The 21643-nt window shown below is 43.2% G+C and overlaps 1 protein-coding gene and 1 pseudogene across 3 annotated transcripts in view; both read right to left on the bottom strand.

The window, feature by feature from the left end:
• Positions 1-21643, bottom strand: part of SPOCK1 (SPARC (osteonectin), cwcv and kazal like domains proteoglycan 1) — a 3006883-nt gene that overhangs the window by 2085920 nt on the left and 899320 nt on the right. The gene's annotated exons all lie outside the window — the stretch shown is intronic.
• Positions 10312-13337, bottom strand: LOC138581343 (lysine-specific histone demethylase 1A pseudogene; annotated as a pseudogene).

The following is a 21643-nucleotide window of genomic DNA, read 5'->3' as shown; positions in this document are numbered from 1 at the left end:
GAGAATATCATTACCTCCCTAAGTGTAACGTGACAGGAGCATGTACATGTCTCTTTCAGATTGCAATGTGAGAGAGCAGAGAGGTATTTGCATACATACGGGAGTCTTGCATGTCCATGTTGCTAGGATGCATGGACTGGAACAGTGATGTATATGTTGATTTGTGTTTGGTTTTCTATTAGGAGGCTTATCCTAGCGACCCATATCTGTGATTCACAGGCAGCACATTATAATCTATAAATTCAATAGTTTCTAGTGGCTTAGTTGGTATGCTTGTTGTATGTTTAAGGGAAGAGTTTTGGAATGATGGGGAGGGTCTGATTAAATATGCATCTGGTAATAGCAGTAACAAATCTATTACATCCCTCTGTAAGGATAGTTGCTATAGTGGAAACTATGAAGATCATAAAAAGTGACAAATTAAATGTGTACATTAAATTGTAGTCAGTGAAACCTCATTGGCCTCTATGGATAGCCACCTCACATCTACATTTCAGACAGGAGCTCACAATGTTCTTCCGGGAATGTCTTCTTCTTGACACCAAAGGCCAACACAACTTCCACTCGCTAGCTAACCTGGCACTGGGTGCTCTGCTCTCCTGTTTCCTGCCATGGTTGCTTGTAGATAGATCTCTTGCTGACAAACTACCCACTTTGCCCATTTGTAACTTTGCCACTCCCTTGTATCTCTACTTCCGTCACTGTGTCCATCCGCATATAACTTAAAAAGCATTCTTGCTTCCTGAAGCCAAGTCCATGTTCAATAAATTCCCTAATAATTACTAGCATGTTAATGTAGTATTCTTGTCTGAAATTGTACAGACAACAACTTTCTCTTGCCTACCATATCACACATTTGCACCCATTGACACACAAGCACACTCCACAAGGAACTCACTAGCACTCTCACCTTATGTCTTACAAGAAAGCAGTCGATTGTAGGGGCCCACTTTCCGCAAACTATTTGCAAATAGTGACTCCTCAATATCCTACACTGGAAGGTGCTGGTGTGTGCGGCATAAAATTCGAGGTTTTTAAAAAAAAAAATGCAATTTAATATCAGTTAATTTGTATCACCAACACCATTGCTGTAGAGCAGAAAGTGATGCCAGAAAGCTGACTTGTGGTTGGCATCACAACTGGAAAGAGTATGGCATAATCGGCCAACACACAATGTTATTTCTTGATCTATTATGCCAATGTGATCCAATAGTGGCTTATTTAACTAATTTTCTCTAAATCGGGAGTAAAGTAACATGTCACATGTGTATCACTTTCAAGGTTGGGACCGTGGAGTGATCTTTCTTTTTGGAGACAAGGATTAGAGGTATATTTGGGATACTTTCCTGGCCTGGTTGGGCTACATGCATGTTTCCCTGTCTGGCTACTGTCACCATGCTAGCCATTATTTTTGGGAGGTGCAGTACCATGGAAAACATAGAACCTCATCAGAAATCTCATGAGGACCTCTTTGTGTTGTCAGAAGTACTACACCTCTCCAATATGAATGTGATTTCTTAGGAGGACCTCTGTATGTTTTCAGTGGTACTGCACCTCTCCATAAAATAAGTTGTGAGGACATCTGCAGGTTGTAGTTCATTAGAGAGGTGCATTATCACAGGCAACATACTGGTGTCCGTGCAAGAAATCACATCTGTGCTAATATGCGAGTTCCGTGTAAATTAGTGGTGAGGAGCCATTATGTGTAGACATGAATGTGCAGAGCCAAAAGGAGGCAGGCACACTTGCATGCCATCGTTTGCCCGGAACTTTTACACTCCAACTTGCAGTGAGTAAACACTGCTGCCTGCCATGCAAGCATGACAAGAAGATTTTAGTTGCACTTGTAAATGTTACCTCTCATGTGAGCAGTATGGCAAAGAGGAAGGTAACACAAGTTGCGCTTTACTCCTGCTCTGCAACATTCTAATGATGAAAAATGGGGCTTAGAGTAATCAAAATGCACAAAAGCCCATACACATTTTGCTTATGCTATGCTGGGGCGAAAATGAGCCCAATTCAGATCACAACTACATTATAGGACAACCATGACAAAAGGCTGCAACAAAACATACAACCAATAGATGTACGCCCCACTTGCCCCGTCACACCTTCCCCCCTGCACTGTTGCACCACGACCTTGCGGTGCCACTCCTTCCCCCCCTTGTGCTGTCGCTCCTTCCCACCCATTTGCACTGCCACAACATCTCACCCATTTGCATGCTGTCACTCCTTCCTTTCAAATGTTGTACAATTCTCCCTCATGTTGCCAATTATTTCGTATTCCTCCTTCACACCCTCCCCGCAGGGATGCCCTCCATTACCTCCCATGCTATAATGTCTTCCTGTTTGTGCCGTCATTCCTTCCATGATAAATATAAAAATGGAAAGCACAACTACAAACGCAAAAACTATTGGCATTGTTTAAAGGATATGTCACTGTATTTATAATGCGCCTATACACAAGTGTTTCAAGGCATGACGAGGCGAGCAAGGGGAGGACAGACAACGATCCTACTAGGCCAGGTATTATTCAGATTGCGCAAGTGCGTGGGAAGGGACAATGCAAACAAGGTCATGGGAAGGGACAGTGCAATATAAGGTAATAGATAATACAATAAGTAAAAGCAACAGCCTGAGTGGCAAAAGCAGGGGTAAGTGCAGATATCCGGTGTCAAGTGCTGATAGGGGGGCTGTAGGGATACAGAAACAGTCCCCAAGTGCGGGGGTTGCCAGGGAGGCAGTGCAAGTTTGCGAGACTGGCGGGGGAGAGACCTGGGCTCGAGATCAGAGGGTGTCCAAGTAACCAGTGCAGATCCGGTTACAGCCATGAGGTCAGCGGGGGAGAGGTGGGTAAAAAGCAGAAGCAAAGAGAAAGGTTTTGAGGTGCTTCCGGAACCGGAGATTGTTCTCCTCAAGTTTAAGGGAGGCTGTTCCAGAGGGAGGCTCCAGCCTAAGAAAGATCTACCACCTATCGGAGAAGCGACTGACCTGAGGGAGTTGGAGGCGGATGAGCGGAGAGCTCGAGAAGGAAGATATTTAGGAAGAGAGTTAAATATTGGGGCCCCGTGCCCCAGAAGGCCTTGTGGACAATGCTTAGGGTTTTGAACTTAATCCTTGCAACCACTGGGAGCCAGTGCAGAGATGTCAGTCCTGGGGAGATACGATCCCTGGGCTTGAAGCCAAGGACAAGTCTCGCCACCCTGTTCTCGATGGGTTACAAGGGTTGGAGAGTAGAGGCAGGCAATTTAGAAAGCAGCTGTTGCAATAATCCAGCCTTGAGAGAACCAGAGCTCTGGAGACAGTGAGCTTCATGTCAGACTCACTGCGATATGACCCCAAAGGGATAAGCACAATTGTTATTTTGTGAATCAAGCTCCACCACAGATGAGGGGATGCAGGTCAAGGAGAAAGTCAGCAGGAAAGCGGAGGCACCCGAGCTGAATGGCAGCATGGATACAAAATGTCTGGACCCAAAAACGTGCAATAGCTAGCACACTGGAAAAGAGAAACTCCACAGACGTGTCAGACCAGAATGTGGAAATCGTGTCAGTGAGGTCTGCTCATCATTCAATAGAGGCAACTGGAGCTTGAGGTGCAAAAGAGCGAGGGCTATCCCACTTCCTGCACGTGGGCACGTTAGTTTGCCCTTCTTGGTCTTTCCCTTCACCTTCCTTCCTCTGCACTTTCCTTTTACGCGATAATTTCAATAGCTTTTGTCTCAGTTTCTAGGTATTTCTGAGACACTCCATCTCGTTTTCTATATCACTTATAAATCTGGAACATGTTTTCTCTGCTCTCCTCTCTTGCCTAGATCACTCCGTCATGTTGCTCCATTTGTTGATTTCTTAATCCTTTTCGTGCCTCCCAAACAAACTTGTCCCCCATCTCACCTTAGCACCTCTCGCCCCGTGCACCCTTACGAACACTGGCCCCTCCTATTGAGCACTTTACCATGCCATTGAGTGTTCCACAGATTTGTGTCCAATGTGAAAGGCTGTGTTGTGCATTTATGTAATAGTATGAGGTCAATGGAAAAATGTGCATTGCTTGTGCAGCTGAAAGGATGCAGTGAATGCACGGCACTCTATTTCTGCTCCTACAAACTACAACCGAACAAAAATCTAAAAATTACGTTATGCCAGATTCTACTGCTTGGCCAAAGGTCTGTCTTTTTTTGTATTATTTAAGTACACAGCATATGGTGCAAGCACGGTAGACAGTGTGCATGCCGATCAGACTCAGTACTAATATTAAAGTATCACCCTTTCCAGGATTTAAAAAGGCTACTGAGCAAAGGATGTGCTCCCACAAGCTACAAATGTATTCAAGTCACTGGAAGGAACATCACACAAAATAACATAGGGTGTGACATATTTGAGGGGATTATGTGAAGGTACATTAAAACAAGTTACCAAGACCCAGATAATTGTGTGATCGTATGTGGGGCAATAACATGAGTGAGGCGCTTTTGTTTAATAGAACATGATTTCAGCAGTCTGCCACTTAGGCACTTGACTATATATATATATATATATATATATATATATATATATATATATACATACATACACACACATACATACTCGGCTCTAGTTTGTAGAAAACGAACTTAACCAATATATAAATATGCGAAGCAAGGAGTTAGATTTTATGTTTATTTTCTGCGAAGCAAGGAGTTAGATTGTACGTTTATTTTCCTGATCTTGAATGGAAAACTGCACGTACCAGAATGCCAAGGAATGTGAGACAAACAATTGTGGACTTTGCATATGTTCTTTGAAGACTTGGTCACCTGCTTGCATTTCTTGTTTGAAGTCAGCGTTAGTTTTTTATTTTTTTTAACTATATAGGACGTGAAATTCCGCACAAATAATTGACAGTTTTAAAATAAATTAGATTGCCTTGAAAGAAGGCACAGACTTGGGTTGCCAATTAGAGCTTTTTTCAGAAGCAAATGCACTATTACAGTTCCGAACACCACAACACTTACCAGAACCAACAGTTACTCCAATGAACCATCAGCAAGCAGGGTATCCCCACTGAAATGCTATGGAAAAACCAAGCAAGCTAAAGTATATGAGAGTTTCTGGCTGTAGGGGCCAGGGGCGCAGTGTTCGTTAACCAGTCGTAACAAAGGCTTCCTCTCATCCCACCTTTGGCTGCAAAGCCCCCTTAAGAGCAAGGCCCTGTGCAACCGTACAGCCCATGCCTTGAACCAGCCCTGATTGAAAGCAATGAGACAAAAATGGGCTAAACAGATACATTGGATTATTACTTAAAACATGTGTTGAGCGATTTCAATGAATACATTTTAACTCAGCTAATTTCTTCCGTGGTCGTGACAGGTTCCCGACCTATGTTGCTAGATCTATGCTGCCATCAGTTCTACACCATAATGCACACCCCTGCTGTGACTCAAATTAACTCATACAAAAACCACTGGCCACTCCCACAAACACTGCAAGCAAGGATCCATAAGCGCCACAGGCTATCCATTCCCCTCAACCAAAAATACACTTTGGAACGTAGACATGTACCCTGTAATTTACACCACCAGAAAGGAATCACACAGATACAATCACATCAGGATTGGAAGGCAATGGGTTGGGTCACTTCTGGATTACGACCACCTGACATATTAGCACACTAGGTGATCAAAAACACTGCAAGGTGGTGTAGATGGCAAAGGTGGGCTACATAAATGTTATGGAACATAAAACAACAAAAAACAACATAACAAAAGACTGCAGGTATGGCACACGTAGGTTCTCAAGGAAGATTCTCAAGCACTAACAAAAAAGTGGATCTAAAACATCGGTCACTTTTTTTAAAAATTGTTGTGCATTTTGTAAATGTGGATAAAATAGAAATTTAAATTGAATTTATTAGGGTGATGTTTTACCAACAAATGATTTTCTACAATGACAATGTATCCATCATACGTTCCCCGATCCCTCTTATTTCAAAAGTTATGTCACATTATTTTCAAAAGGTGAACTTCAGAGAGACTGCTTGGGTACAACAATAAGGTTATTGAACGTAATCTCAAAAGTGTAGAACAATCTAACTCAGTAGCCTATCATTACTGACGACATTGCACAAAAAAGTCCCGTTCTTCGCAGTGTTTATTACATGCAAGAAGTAAGCATAATAATGCAGATTTAGACGATTGTAAGCCTCCAAATGCAAGGTGTGCATGAATGTCAGTGTCCACAATGTAGTGGACCACACCCCCCCATAAGGTATAGTTTGTATAAATGATGGTAAAAGCATTTAGTACACTGGGCAGATGAGCTGACCTGAAGATACACCCTACTGTTCATGAACGATTGTATCGACAAATAGCACCTTCACAAATTAACATGCCGTTTAACCAAAGCATGCCTATAAAAGTTTGTTCTGCTTTCTAGAGTGCAATGGAACTGCAAATGTAGTGCCTATATAAACAGGGTGCGTTTCTTATGTTCCCTAGATATCCATTACAGTTACTTCATAGCATACATTGCTGATTGTTGAAAGGAACAGATTAATAGGAAACGTTTATTTGCAGAAATGTGTGGATCTCCATTATTACTTCAAATGGTGCTGCAATGTGTTGAAAAGCACCCAATGGGGTACTTGTAAAAAAGGATAGTAACATTGACTTAAAGGATGTGCTTAGAATTATGCAACGCATATGGTTGTGACAAACGTGTGTGTGTAACTCACGTACAAGTATATTTTTATGGCAAGTCATTCTAAATAAAATAAAGAGGAACACGTCAGGATCCACGAATATCCCTGCTTTAAGTGGTCGTAGATTATTTTGTGTTTCACTTAGACAAATTCAATTTAAGATCAGTGCCTCACAATAACTCCATTTACCTAAATGTTTCTACAAAGTTGGCTTTGGAGAAGTATTATTTCAGCTTTAATTACAAATGCACACAAATACATTGTAACAGGTAGCAAACACGGCAGTCCTTTTAGCCTCAATGCTAAGCAGTCCTCCTCAGATCACACTTCAAGCAATAATGTGATCATATGACAAGCTCCTTTAGTTGCATAACCTTTAAACTGCCCCTCCCCAAGTAAACCCTGGCACCAGATCATTCATGGATTCGGTGCGTTTTTTTTCTCACATGCACTCTGGTGCATGTGCGACAATACACCACACAACTATCAACAGTCAATGCACTATCATGACTTCACAATAACCAAATGCCTTGTTCACGAACCATAAACACATTTTCAGAGCCTGTAGGATTAATCCTAACTAACATATGCAAGAAACCCACCCGTCAATAAGAAGAGGGAGAAAAGGTTTGCCATACACTTGTAAAATAAAAGGTTTACATAATACATCTGTCTAAACTGCGTTTTAGACCCTGTCTTGTTAATTAAATGATTGTATAAATAATGGTTCGCTATATCATAAAGCTGGGCATTATAAAAAAAAAGGATGTACTATGCATAAATAAAATGAACTTAGGAAATGGGACAGATGTTCTAGGTGCTAGTGGAATTAAGCAGAAACGGGTTAAAACCCTAGTCACACAGGCGCTGGGACAGTGGTTCTGATTTGTGATAATAGTATATGTTAACAAACTAGTCGGAGGAGGTTGGTCACGGTGTGAGTTTAATAACAGTTTTGCCAATGCATGTTTTGACAGTCCCAGGTCTTTTTCAATGCGTGTGGTGGGTATGTATCTCTTGAAAGATCGCTGTGACCGCTCAGCAGTTTGCAGAAGGCCATACGACCAGTCCGGGTCACATACCACCAGGTTTCTACCTACTCAGAGCCCATACCAATGTGCTACATACCCACCACTCGCCTTGAAAAAGACCCACAAGGGTCAAAACACGTGTTGCTAAAAACCAACCTCCTCTGACTAGTTTGAGGTTTCCAGCGCCTGTGTGACTAGGGTTTTAACCAGTTTCTGCTCAACCAAATTTTGAGATGGAACTGCGCCGTCTGACTAGCACCCCATCACTTGCAGCCGGGTACAAAGCTCAATCCTACTGATCAGCGCAGTGATCTATACATTCTAGTGCCCTACCTTTACCCTACTGTGAGTGGAATTATTCCTTGGGCGATAAAGGGAGACAATGTTCTTACACAAATATGCCCTATGGGCAATCCCTTAAAATATCTATTTATAAACTCACCAAGATTCACAGCATGCACAATACCTTAAGGGAAAAAAGAAATAGTGATAGCCAGAACTGGCAACCAACGTTTACTGTAGCCTACCACAAGGTTGTACACAAGGGATGAGAAAACCCACAGAGAGGTACAAGAGGACATTGCAATCAACACACAGGCACCGATACCTGTCCAAGAAAATCATGAGTGTAGTGTTAAGTGGCATCATGCAATTTTTGCGCTCTACCTGATGACATCAAAAGAAAAATCAATCCTTACTGACCAACTGCATAACAAGTAGCTTTAATATCTGACAGAAATTAGAACAGAGCAGCAATGGAACCACGAGGAAGCATGCATGTCATTTGCTACCACTGGGGACCCTTAGTTCACACTCCTGCCATCATGCACTCTGGCTCTAAATGCCTGAGCACCTGTATATTGATGGTTCCTGTTGGATGGGGTGGTGGACCAAACTAAGGCTACCGTCACTCTCAGACATATGAGAGACTCACAAGACAACTCAGGGGAAAGCAGAAAGGCAAAAGCATACGTGAATGGTTCTGATCCTTTGAAATTGCTGCCTTATCCAATAACATTGAAAACGTTATTCGCTCACATAAAATGTTTAGTGCTGGAGGGGGGTGGGGTGTCACCCAGGAGGCAGTATGGAATGATCTGAACCATTTGTTGAAAGTGAATGCTGTGCATCTAGCACATACAATATCTCTTTTCTAGAGGCTCCTCCTTCCATTCTGCCCTGTTGATAGCGTGATATGGTAAACTAATTGCAGCTGTGGGAATGAGTCAGACGCATTCGATCATAATTACCACGTTCCTAACAAAAGTAAAATTGCTTAAAACTGCTCATCGAAAAATGTGGAAAAAAGTTTTACAAAATACAACTGCTAAACTAAGCCGATGCTGTGTTGAGGTTAAAAACAGAAGTAGAGCCTATAATATGGCAACAGAAATGGAATTGGGAACCCTCAGGTAAGAAATATATAGTAATATACACGTAATTTTATAATTGATCAATTAGTTGTGCTCAAAACAGCATCATAAATATTGCAAAGAAAAAAAAAAAACATACCAGCACCTCCAGATGGGGTCTGGCACAGAGCTCTGAAGTCCTTCCTTTCCCGAGGTCAATGTTGATTTTTCTCCCATTCAATTTGAGCAAATTTCCTCTCTCCCCTACTACCCATTGCTTAGGCCTCCTGCCCAATCCCATACTTCCCACTACTCTTGTGAACTGGTTGGCCTCAGAGTAGCCTATGGCCAAGGCCTTGATCCACGATCCACTTCAAGCAACCTTGGCTGGCATAGAGACGAATAGAGTGGGGCCTTTGAACGGGGCTCATGCACAGAAGAATCTATTTCCTATACATGCTAAATTAAGGCAGTGATCTACTGCCTCTTCCCCACTGCAATCCGTGATGAAGTGGAGGCAGCCAATTGAGCCCGATAGTAAAGACTCCTGATCGCTGTTTTGGCCCACCCTGTTGTACCACCACCTGCTCTGACCACAGAATGCACACGAACAAGGTAATGGACATCACCCTAAAACTTCCTCATTCCCAATCTACATTACATATCCACTGTAATTCTGATCCTTGGAACACCCCAATGTTATTAGATATGCACCACGGTGACGCTCAATGTGATTTTGCTCGTAGTTGTTTCACTGCTTCCCAATGAAATCCTGTACCAATCAAATTCCTAATTTCTAGCCTACACTATACACATCGCCTAAACCACTAACACACAGTAATTGAACACACCATGCCAGTAAACATTACAACCAACAGAACAGTTCTCCCAACTTGTATACATGTCTGAGCCCATGCATCCTCACACTATGGGCAAACAAGGCTCCCTTCTGGATACAGGTACCCGAAGTTCACTCGACAATTCCTCCACACACACTCACATGTACTTCTGAGCAAAGACAGCAAGGCTAGCTTTGATTTTCTCTATTAATCAAATCAGGTCTACTTTTCTTGAAGATCCCAGCAACACCAGAAAGTTAATGACATTGTTGAATTATATAAAACCAAATAAATTATTTCTAAGTATTATTCTTCCTGAAGAATCAAATTAGTAATCATGAAAATATCGACATTTCTGTACATTGGATAACATTGACTCTACTTACATTTTGTAAAAGAAAGTCTGCAAACGAATTTTGAGCTTTTTTATTTTCAAAATACAAAAAAAAAAATTACTGACAACAGTAATCTTTTATAAAAATATGAAAAACGCATCTATAAAAGATGTTAGAAGTCTCCTGCAGTGCCACAATGAAATGCAACATTTATTATTTCCATGGAAATATCAAAACAAAAAAATATTTGAAGACAGGAGGATTTGACCAGACATTAGGAGTTGCAAGTACAAATCAACATTGTGAACAGTAACATTCCATGGATAAGGAATGCCCAAGCCGATTCATCATACTTTACAGCAGTTACACACAAAATTAAATTTGAAGCGTTTGGCTCAGTCTTTAAATCAGTATGCCTAATGCTGCAGCTACTACTAAGACGTTGTATTCATGGAAATCCTGCTACAACCCCACAATCACATTGTTAGCGTCACCAGCGTAGTTACAACGAAATACTAGAAGATGGTTGTGTTGGGACCCCAGGTGGAGTAGGACGAGGTAGAGTATACATGGCACCTAGAAATTGATCAGCAATTCTTCCTGCTTCTCTTAATCCACTTAAGAGAGCCCCATGGACAGTTGCTGGGTAGTTACGAATGGTGTGCTCTCCCGCAAAGAATAATCGAGGGACAGGCTGTGGAGCACCAGGTACAGCTGGGCCTGGGGTAATTGGCTGAGCCATCAAGTCATAGTCATTTCCAGAAGATCCAGCAGCTACATATGAATAGGATCCACGGGCCCAAGGGTCAGCACGCCAACGTGTAACCACTGTCTCTTTAGGCTGAGGAACAGCGCTGCTGCCAAATATGCCCTTTAGGATTGCAAGACATCGTCCGACAATGACATCATCGCTGATGTTTTCCATGATGCCTGCAGCTTCTCCTGCTACTAGTGCCAAAAGTATTGGAGCTTTGTAAAGATTCCAGAAAAGGAAGAGCTCTCCCCTGCTAGCAGTGGTGCTTCCAACATGACCAAACAAATTTACAGTAGGATCCCAAAACACACGGTCAAAACACAACACCACCTTGTTAAGATTACCAAACCCCATCCTCTGCACTGCAGAGGTTTTCCATTCTGGAAGAGGGGGGACAAATTGCACTGCTGGTGGCTGCTGCTTCAACACTCCCAGGGGAAGAGTACACAGAACAGCATCACATTTATAAATAAAAGTCTGACTTGTGGTGCGGGTATTGACAGCTAAAACTTCACACCCAGAGCTTGTATATCGAACTTGTCGAACTGCTGTATTCAACTTAATATCCAAGCCTTCAGCTAAAGCTACAGGTACGCATGAATATCCATTTCGCACAGTCAAGTGACTACCTGTAAACTCAAAATCATCATCTTGATCCCAGTGCTTCAGAGAAAGAGTCGACAAGGGTGTTGCATTAGCAAATTCTAAATTTGCAAAATGCCAATCAAGAATTTGCCTATCTCGTGAGGACAAGTACACATCACTAGGAGGATTCGCTTCAAGTTCTTGGAGTTTCTCTTCAAGCTTCCCTTGTGCTTCTGCAAACTCATCATATTCCTTACAGAGCACGGTCAAGTCCCGGTGCTTGCTCTTCACTAGAAACTCTGCAGTGATATCTCGGGCTGGTTTCACCTCTGAGGCCTCCTTATACTGCTGGTGAAGCTCTTTAATCTTCTCTTTCATGGTGACCATCTTATTCAGAACTTCTTTTAATTCCTCTTGGGTCTTCACTATTTTGCTCCAGTGCTCAATCTGCTCGTCTTTCACGTGCTTCTCCTGTAACTGTATGACAACTTCAAGCGCCTGGCCAAGGGACACCGGTTTATTATTCAGAACATTGAAGTCCAGCTGGTGGCTGAGGTATGAAGTGGCTTCCAGCAAGCGATTAAATTCCTGCTCTACCATTTCATCTTTCTCTTTCGGAATTTGAACAGCTTGCCCATTGGCCTCATAAAGCGGACATTTCTGTTTAATCTTCGCCAGCTCCATGTTCACTTGTTTACTGATTACTGCCATTGGGTTTCCACCAAGTCCCGTCACCACCATAGCTCCGAGATCAGCAACGTATTGTCCCTTCCTAAAAGTGGCCACTCTACCTCCCACCCTGTCCCTCGCTTCCAGGAGCGTGACATCCATCCCAAAGCTTTGCAACTGGCGAGCTGCCGCCAAGCCGGAGACCCCTGCGCCAATGATGATCACTTTGCCCGTTTTTTGCGTTGGCAAGGGCTTGACTCTTTTATAAATGCCGAAATTGATGAGACCGTGCCGCTCCAGGTAGCCGTGTATCCTGTGGGCCAGCACAGTGTCCGCGCTGTAGGGGGCTTCCAGCTGCTGCAGGGTGGCCTCGAAGGTCAGCTGGATGCGGGGGTTCTCCAGCCAGAGCTGCAGCGTGCGGTTGCGGATGTGGAGGAAGGATTTCTGGGCGGCCTGGGGCGCGTTCATGATGTCGGGGAAGGCAGCCGCCTCCCGGGAAGTCATGCGCTCGTGGGGGAGCCGGCTCTGAAGCGCAGCGCCCTCGGAGGGCTCCTCGGGCTCGCTCTCGTGCTCCTCCTCGGCCGTGGGAGGCAGGGAAGGCTCCTTGTCGCGCTCGGCCCGGGCATGCCGCTCCTCCTCCGAGTAGTACTCGTCTTCGGACAAGTTGGCCAGGCTCTCGTCCATCTCCCGGTACTGCACCTTGGGTCTCTTGCGGCGGCTGCTCCGGCGCCCCTCGGGTGTGCCCGGGAAGCCCCCTTCCATGGCACCCCCTTCCGGGGTGCCAAGATCGGAGGACGGGGAGATGCGCTCTTTCTTGCGTGGTGTCCGCTCGTTGGATGGGACGCCGCCGCTGTCGGCGGAAGCCCCCTGTGGCTCGTGGCTCTTGTCGCCCCCGCTGAGACTGAGCTCGGTCTTCTTTCCGGACAGCATGTCGCGTGGCGCCCGTAAACAAAGGATGGCGAGAGCGCGCGATCGGTGCAGGGCTGCCCCGGCTGAAGGATATCTCTCTGTAGCCCGAGATGTGTAGCGAGAACAACGGGTGTCAGTGCAGCTCTCCGGCAGGAGCGCCTCACGTCATGACGCTGTCGCGAGCCGCATCTAGAAGTGGGTGTGTATTGGATAGCAACTAGTGCTGCCTACGTAATGACGTTGGTTGTAAAGGCTAGTGTGCGCAGGCGGAAACAGTTACATAAAGAAAGCGAATTTGGGTTAAACATTTCTGAAGTGAAATGCATCTGCAACAAAGCAGCATGAATTTAGATCTGCCCTTACAGTCTCCCAATGCATGTCCTTCGATGCAAAGTCAGAAATGGCTTTTCAATATGCAACCTTTTTTTTTTCTTTTTTTAATATGCACGTTGGTTGGTGTTAGAGGACACGCGTGCACTTGGGCATATGGTAAGGTGCAGAAAAGAAATGTGTAAAGTGGAGAATATAGAAATGTTATGAAGCATATGTAGAAGCAATGGTGGTAGTCTCAAAGTTGCTAAAGCCATGATATTTATAGTAGCTTTTTCCACACTGGGTCTAATGACTATCCTTTTGGCAGCATTTCATGTTCTGTCAGATGTACCTACAAACACAACATGTAAATCAATTACTCATCAAGGCTGTTGGTTCAGTACCTAGAAAAGAAAAATGTTAGCAAGAGAGGGTCCCTTCAGCCAAAAAGGAATAAACCCGACACAATGAAAACACAATCACAGCAGTCATATTTGAGTGAAATACCTGAATCAAACACCTTCCGGCATAGCTCTCAACTCACACGCTTTTGGCGGGTGTCACCCGCCTTGTAAAAAAAAGGCTGACTCACCCGCCAAGCCTCCTGCACGCCCATTCATTCGCATAGCTCTCAACCATTTATGTCGCAAAGGCGGGTGAAAACACCCGATTTTATTTTTGGCGGGTGAGAGGTCCATTGAAACGAATGGGCGTGAAGGTGGCTTGGCAGGTGAGTCATCTGTTTACAAGGCGGGTGACACCCGCCAAAAGCGTGTGAGTTGAGAGCTATGCATTCGAATGGGCGTCTCACCCGCCAAAAACAAAATCGGGTGATTTCACCCGCCTTTGCAACACAAATGGTTGAGAGCTATGCCTTCCGATTTAAGTGCTTATGCTTGCTGTAACAGGATCTGGACCATCTCAGGAACTTTGAAACAAAATTAGATAATATTTTTCATCTAATCTACAAACTATTCACAGTAAAATGAGCCAAAGACTAACAACTGATAGTAAATGGGAAAGAATCAAACTACTGTAATCTAAAATGTGCTCCAGTCAGTCCTGCCGAGGGGCCCATGCATTCATCCTCTTCATATAGCAACCGTCTTTCGTTTAATGCATACTTCTAAATGTCAATAGGACCATTTTTTTTCTTTTTATCGCCCTTTTTTTCTTTCAACAATTCTTTACTGATTGTGTTTATATTTGTTTATATTTGTTTGTTTGTTTGTTTGTTTGGTTGGTATAGCGCAGGCCAAAACTCTCAGGTAGCTGGGCGCGAACAGTACAAGGATACTTAAGAAGCTTAGTTACAGAGCATACAAGATACATAGGATACTTGGTTACATCGTTAGGTAGGTACATACAATGTGTAAAAGCAGTTATAAACAGTAATAGCTAGAATGCAACCATAAGATTAGCAGAGACCAAGTTTCCCAATAGAAAAACCAAGATACAGGCAGCGGGATGCCATAGATTCAACGGTTTGCCAGCATAGCAATCCTTAGGATGAAATTTAAAAGAGGGTAGAGCAGGGGTATGAGGTCGAAGGGGGTTAGTAGGTCAGAGGGGAGGTCAGGTTAAGTGTCATTAGTCCGTAGCCAAGTGAGGAGTTTCTGTCTGAATGTGGAGTAAGGTTGGTCAATTCTGAGATCTAGAGTCAATTCCAGGATTGAGCAGCTAGAACCGGGAAGCTAGAGCCGCCGGCTGTAATCCGTTTGTATCTAGGAACTTCTAGAGTGAAGGCGTAAGATATTCTCGTGGGCCGGTCAGACGTTCTCTTGTTTACTCTTTCTACAAGGTAGGGAGGTGCTATGTTATTAAGGCATATGGATGTGAGAGAGAGATATGCATTCTGTCTACACCTAGGATGGTGTTTGAAAGATGGTGCCATGCATGGTGATGTCACCATGCTAAGCATGCTTAGTATATTTTTATAGATAGCACACCGAGTTGGCACCTCAGAATTAGGCTAACTTCTTTGATTTCACACAATAAACAGTGAGGTGGAGTTCATGATGATAACAGCACTATTTGTTTTAAGGGGTAATACACACATAATTTTTTTAAAAACATTTTTTTCCACAAAATGTAAACTGTTTCTCAGAATATAAATTTAGAGTTTTGTGTCTCATGTTCTTATTTATATTATAGAACATTGGTGAGTTAGAGAATGACCATTGGTGAGCTGGAGAATTTTCAATTTGCGATTGCCAAGTCAGTAAGAGAGAAAAAGATAAAGAAGAGCGGGACAGAGATGGGAAGGGGCAGGATGCATGGGACAGGGTGGACATTGGGGTTGAAAAAATAGAGTGCATAGAAGAGACTTAGGGCCTCACCACAAGTGGGGCAGAGCAGTAAAACGCGGTGGTAACACAATTGCTGCCGCATTACCATTCAGCCCAACTATAAGTTGGGTGGAAATGTGTGGATTCACCTCCAGCTCTGACCCAAAGGTAAATCTGCTGACTTTCCGGCAATTTCGGGTGCAATTACCACTACAGTATTGGCACCGCACCAATAGTGCCGAAAATGCCCCATTGGGTCCAATGGACCCAGACTAAATGGGGACTTACTGCGCCACCCCAACTTGGGATCCGACGTGAATACCGTCAGACCAAGTAGCAGTAACGCTAGGTAAAGTAATCAGCAAAATCAGAAACAGATAGATAGGAAGAAAGTTAAGGGTCAGGAGGACAAGGAGAAAGAATGTTGTGAATAAGTTGAAAAAGACAACAAAGGTGATGGGATATGGAATGATTAAGTGAGAAGAAATATTGTTTTTAGAGGTAAGGAAGAGTCATATGAAGTGTGAAGGTTTGAAAGCTTGTCAAGATCAGAAGGGGATGCTTTTTCCAACAGCGTTCCAGTTTGTGGTGAAAGAAGCAAAGAGACTGCAGAGAGATGTCAGAAAAGGAGTAAACCAAGGTTGGGGAGGTTTACAGGAGTGAGTGAAAGGATGGGAGGGGGATAGAGAGAATCAATGGTGGAGGTGAGAGAGGAATGGAAGGAGGTGGCTGCTAAGTCAGGAGTGAATTGTGCAAAAGGATTAAGAGAGGGAAGGGACAGGTCAAGCAAAGATAGAAAGAGGGGCGTGTTAAAGGAGCAAAGGTCACAACACATGAAGGATGAAGTGGTAGGGGGAAGGGAGAAGGCAAAGAAAGAAGAAAATGATCAGAGGAATAAATAGGCCACAAATAAACAGAAGCTTCTGAAGCAAATTAAGTAAAGATAAGGTCCAGAGAAGATTCAGAGGTATAGGAGGGGGCATGAAAGAGAAATAACTGGTAAGAGTCAATAAGAGGCAGAAAAGCTGAGGAAGAATGAGCAGAGTATAGATATAAGTTAAAATTGCCAAGAAGAAAAAAAAGATATGCCAGGAGAACAATAGACAAAAGAAGAGAGTAAAGGTCACTAACAAATGACAGCAGATACAAAAGGGATGTTCCCATCAGGGCTTGTTCAAATGACTTAATTAAAAACCAAATTTAACATCTAGTGATGCTACATGGAAATAAATCGCATAATTTAAGCGTACATGCACTTGGTTTTTAAAGAGAATTTTGTTAACACATAATGCATGATTTAGAAACACTGCAAACTGTTGAGAAAAAATTCACTAGATCAATGGTTTATTTCATGAATTTCAAATCGGCACACAAAAATAAGAACAAAAAAAAAGAAAATGCATATGGCAATTCATAGTGACATTTTCATGGATTTCAAAAAACACACAAAAGAAAGTTAAAGAAAAGCAGATATGTCAGTTCATAATATGAACAAATCGATCAGGGGACAATTTATCTGCCCTTATACTCGAATTCAGAAAAGGTAGTAATCAGATGCCCATGAGGGAAGTAAATAAATGAACTTACATTGGACTAAAATCATACATAAACAAGACTGAATGGTTGTACAAATTGTATAGGGTCTATGCCAAGAACACACAAATCACAGTGGTGTTCAATGCCAGAAACATGATAATCACAATGGCGTGTCGACGGTGTAGAGAGATGCAGACCCGCCTTCTTCAGGACTAAGAAAAACAATTCAGGACCCTATAAAACATGCTCACAGTCTAATACAATGTCGGATAAATGCGAAAAAGGGAAGACCAAGTGTAACAAGACACAAAAAAGAAGCTGTTCCTGCTATTACTTATGGTGCGGAAGCAATGCCTATGATACCGGAGAGAATTTGGATAAAATTAGAAGGCCTATTTTGGAGGAAACTTTTGACGCTCCCGCAATCAACACCAATGGCGTCGATACGCACAGAAATCAACGTTCTATCACTAAGGGGCAGAGTTAAATTGAACACCCTGATGCTCCATAGGAAAATAAGGCTATCCTCAGAGAAGCTCTTTAGGATATTAAAGAGAGAGCTAAACAAAGGTTCCAACAAGATTCTATCTGCATGGGAGCAAAGTAACTCGGAACCACTTCTTGAAATAGGAAGCTCTTGGGAAGAATTCGAGTGTAACCCAAACAAAACATCCAAAAAATTCAAGGAAATGGACTGGATTAAAACATTGGAAGATGCCACGAAAAACAAATTAGCCCTGGATCTAGCGGTAAATCATCAAAAACAAAATGAACCCATGAGCTATTTGTTAAAAGGTCCCAGTAAACAAATGAGAAATACATACTTAAGGGCCAAGCTGAACCTTCTAAACACTAAAGAAATCCTATTCATCAGAGGCACCACCATTAACAATCTCTGCCGATTCTGCAACAAACCAAAAGCAGTTGAAACTGTGAGGCACCTTCTACTGTCCTGCTCAGAACTGTCTTCAAAAAGAACGATCCATATGGGCCATCTCTTTAAAAACAGATGGTGCATGGAAGAGATTATTGGTGGAACATCCTGATGTCAGGAGATAACTACCCCTGACACAACTGTATATCATAACCCCATGACTATCCAGGACACAGGTACCTTGTTACTTCACTGTTCCTTGACCTGATCCTGTGTACATATGTGTATATATCTGATTATTGCAACATTGATGATGTCTGTACTTTCCTACTTATTGTAACATTGATGATGTCCGTATTTTCCCACTTATTATGTACTTGTAACTAAGTTGAGCATTTTCTTGTCTGTTGCGCCCTGATGCCCCAGGGTATGGTGCGCCCTATAAATAATAAACTAAACTAACTAAACTAAACGCCAAAACAGTAATTGCGGTCAGACAGTTTTTTCAGAATATAAACTTAACTAGAGAAGAACCAATCTGAAATCTACTTGGAAAACAATCGAAGAACATTGACAACAACGAAAAGGAAATGGTCAAATAAAAACAACAAAGGAACAGTTGGCAAAATTTGTAAAAACTGCGAAAAACTGTTTAATTAAATAAAAATAAAAAAAAAGAAGAAGAGAACAACTCACCATCAAGAAAGAAGAAAACACATGGTGCCAGACACCTGCATGCTACATGAACCATTGAGATGTGAGGGTGAGCCAGCCTGGTGCCCAAGGGAAGATCCTGAGTGGAGAGTAGCAGAGGGGGGCCATGAGTGCTAGAAAACAGGACCGTTTCAGGAAACTAAGGGGGATTAGGGGTTCTGTTAGATCCAGAGCTTGGTTTTCACGGCACCTATTCCTTGATCTATTCCCACACAAAGTTCTCAGTTACCTCATGGAATACGGAAACGTTCCCTCAGCGATCGTACCCATAAACATTTGGCACACTACTATTTGTTCCGACAGCGCTGGGGGTTGCCCTGGAAATGTGGATGCTCTGCGTTTCTAGTGTCACGTGTTTTCTCACGTTGAGCTCAGTTTTCTGGATCACATGACCAGTGTTTTTTGTATTTGTGCCCCGCGTGGTTTTGGCGCTTCGCTTCTGAATTTGTATTCAATAGCCTTGCGATTCTTGTGACTTTCTCGTAACCCTTGGATATTCTGACCTGGCCTGTCTCCTGGAACTCTTGGTGTGTCCTCCTTGTTTAGTTTGTATTTCGGATTCTTTCGACCTTGGAATTGTCTTCGACCTGTCTCTGCTGAACAATTTGGCTCCTGTTCGCCCATGCTGTTATGACCTTTGGAATTGTCCCCGACCTGCCCCTGCCCAAGTGATTTTGCCTCTGTCTTGCCTTCATCGTTGCTGACCTGGATTACTCCCACGACTCGTCCTGGATCTGTGACGCACCGTGATCACCGCTGACGGAACTCGGAGTCCCTTCCTCCCGCAAACTCTTGTGCAGTTGTCTGCCCTTTGCCTTGAACTAGAGACACTTCATGTTGTTTATTAGGCATCCGCGTGCCGGCGGTTAGTAGGCGGATTCCTGAACTTATTTCATCAACGGGAACTGCAACTTGCAACTTATTTAGGCGTCCTCGTGCCGGCGGTTGGTAGGTGGACTACTGGATTGACTTTTAGTTTTCTGGCTTTCATCATTTCTTCACAGACCTGCAAGATCATTTACATATCGTAAGAGTGTTCTATTTTTGAGTCGTTATTTAGAAACTTAGTTTATTCCTTAGAGTCTAACTGATCTTGTGCTTTCTAGTTTAGACACCTTCAAGTACAAGTAATTCTTACTCAGCTACTTCCTGCTAGTCATCAGGTATTGATTTCTATAAAAGTTTTCTAAATGGCTGTTATGGACGTTGTTTGCTGGTATTAATTTTGATGTTCTTAGCAGGCTAGCGGTGTCCTGTGGTGTCCATCCATCTTTTGGTTAATCAATCTGTCAGGGGGTATTTTTTACAACTCTGACAAGACATCATCTCAGCCTGGGGCAGTGGAACAAACTGGCAGCCCCTTTCTAGCCAGCAACACAAACAGACAGAAGTAGGATCCAAGATGACACCTCCCCTATTTAAAGACTTACCCCATGAACTCAGAGCCATAATTATCCCTGCTATGAAGCATGCCTAGAACAGGCATGTGACCCCTCTGGCTAATCTGTGGGAAGCTAGTTAGTCCAAGAATTATATAAGGGCCAGCTCCTGTGACAAGAGTGGAAGGACATTTTGTGGTACATAGCAGGCAAGTAGTGGTGTTAAAAAAGAAGATGATTACTGGAGCAGAGAGGAAGGTTGCTGGGTTGGCGGCACGTCCCAGAGTAGCATACCCGATTGTAAGACCCAGAGATCAGAGGAATGCTGCTGAGCCAGCTGTAAGACCTGGCATGGAAGAACCGATAGCAAGACCCAAAGAGGTGGTGAAGACGAAGGCTCTGACCAAGGGGAAGGCAGAGCAGGAGGACAGAGAAGGTACAGACGGACGATTTGGAGGTCCTGACAAGAGAAATAAGGGACTGAGCCCTGAAGGGCAAGCAGGGCATTTTCTCCCTACGTGCCGACTAGTGAGCAGTGCACAATATCTCTAGGTATGGATAAGTGAGAAGGGTACCATATCCCTGAGAAAAAGACAGAGGAAGCAAAGAGAAGGAGCGGTTGGTGAAAAGAAAAGGTCCCCTGTGACTAAACCAGGAAAGAAGGACCTACAGTGTCGGAGAATGTATGTCATTTGTGAGAACATGTGACAGCAGTGGGCATGAAAGTAAAAAAAGTAATGGAACATACACCACAAACACACACCCCTAAGCAGCCACGTGCAGTACAGTCAGAGGAAAATATAGAATTGAAAAATAAATAGCCAAATGAAATATATTTCACAAAACACACAAGATTATCTGTCAAACCAAATACTCCATAGGGTCACTGGACATGCACATTAGTGTAGTTGGGACAAAAAATGAAAAATATTCCACAAAATATGATTGGTCATACCATGCACTCATTTTGGGCTGCAGAGGGACAACATGCAAAAACATCTGCAGCCCTGTCATGTAGGACACATGGGCTCAAGAATGATACCAAGCACAAATTCTGTTGTTCTATAACTATATTAGTGAACTATATTAATGTAAGGACCAACTTAAAGTGCAAAATGTGATCTTCCCAAGAGAAACAATAACTAGGATGGTCTTTCTCCAAACATCCCACTCAATGGATACAGGTACCCTGTGCTTCACTGGCTCCAGAAGTGAGTGTCTCAGTCCATACCGTTCAAAGGGGGTTCCTTCACCTTCCTCCTTATTTGGCAATGCAGGCTTAAGAGGGATCTAATCCCTACACCTCACTGTGAAATAGATGTAGACATTCTTATGTCCAAGACAGCGTGACCGATTTATTCTAGTACAAAGTTCTCTAATCAGAGAGG

Source organism: Ambystoma mexicanum, chromosome 3p (genome assembly GCF_040938575.1).
Source record: "Ambystoma mexicanum isolate Mex_15411 chromosome 3p, UKY_AmexF1_1, whole genome shotgun sequence".
NCBI classification, from domain to species: domain Eukaryota; kingdom Metazoa; phylum Chordata; class Amphibia; order Caudata; family Ambystomatidae; genus Ambystoma; species Ambystoma mexicanum.
The sequence above is the reverse complement of the archived record's forward strand: the minus strand, read 5'-3'. Positions and strand labels throughout refer to the sequence as shown.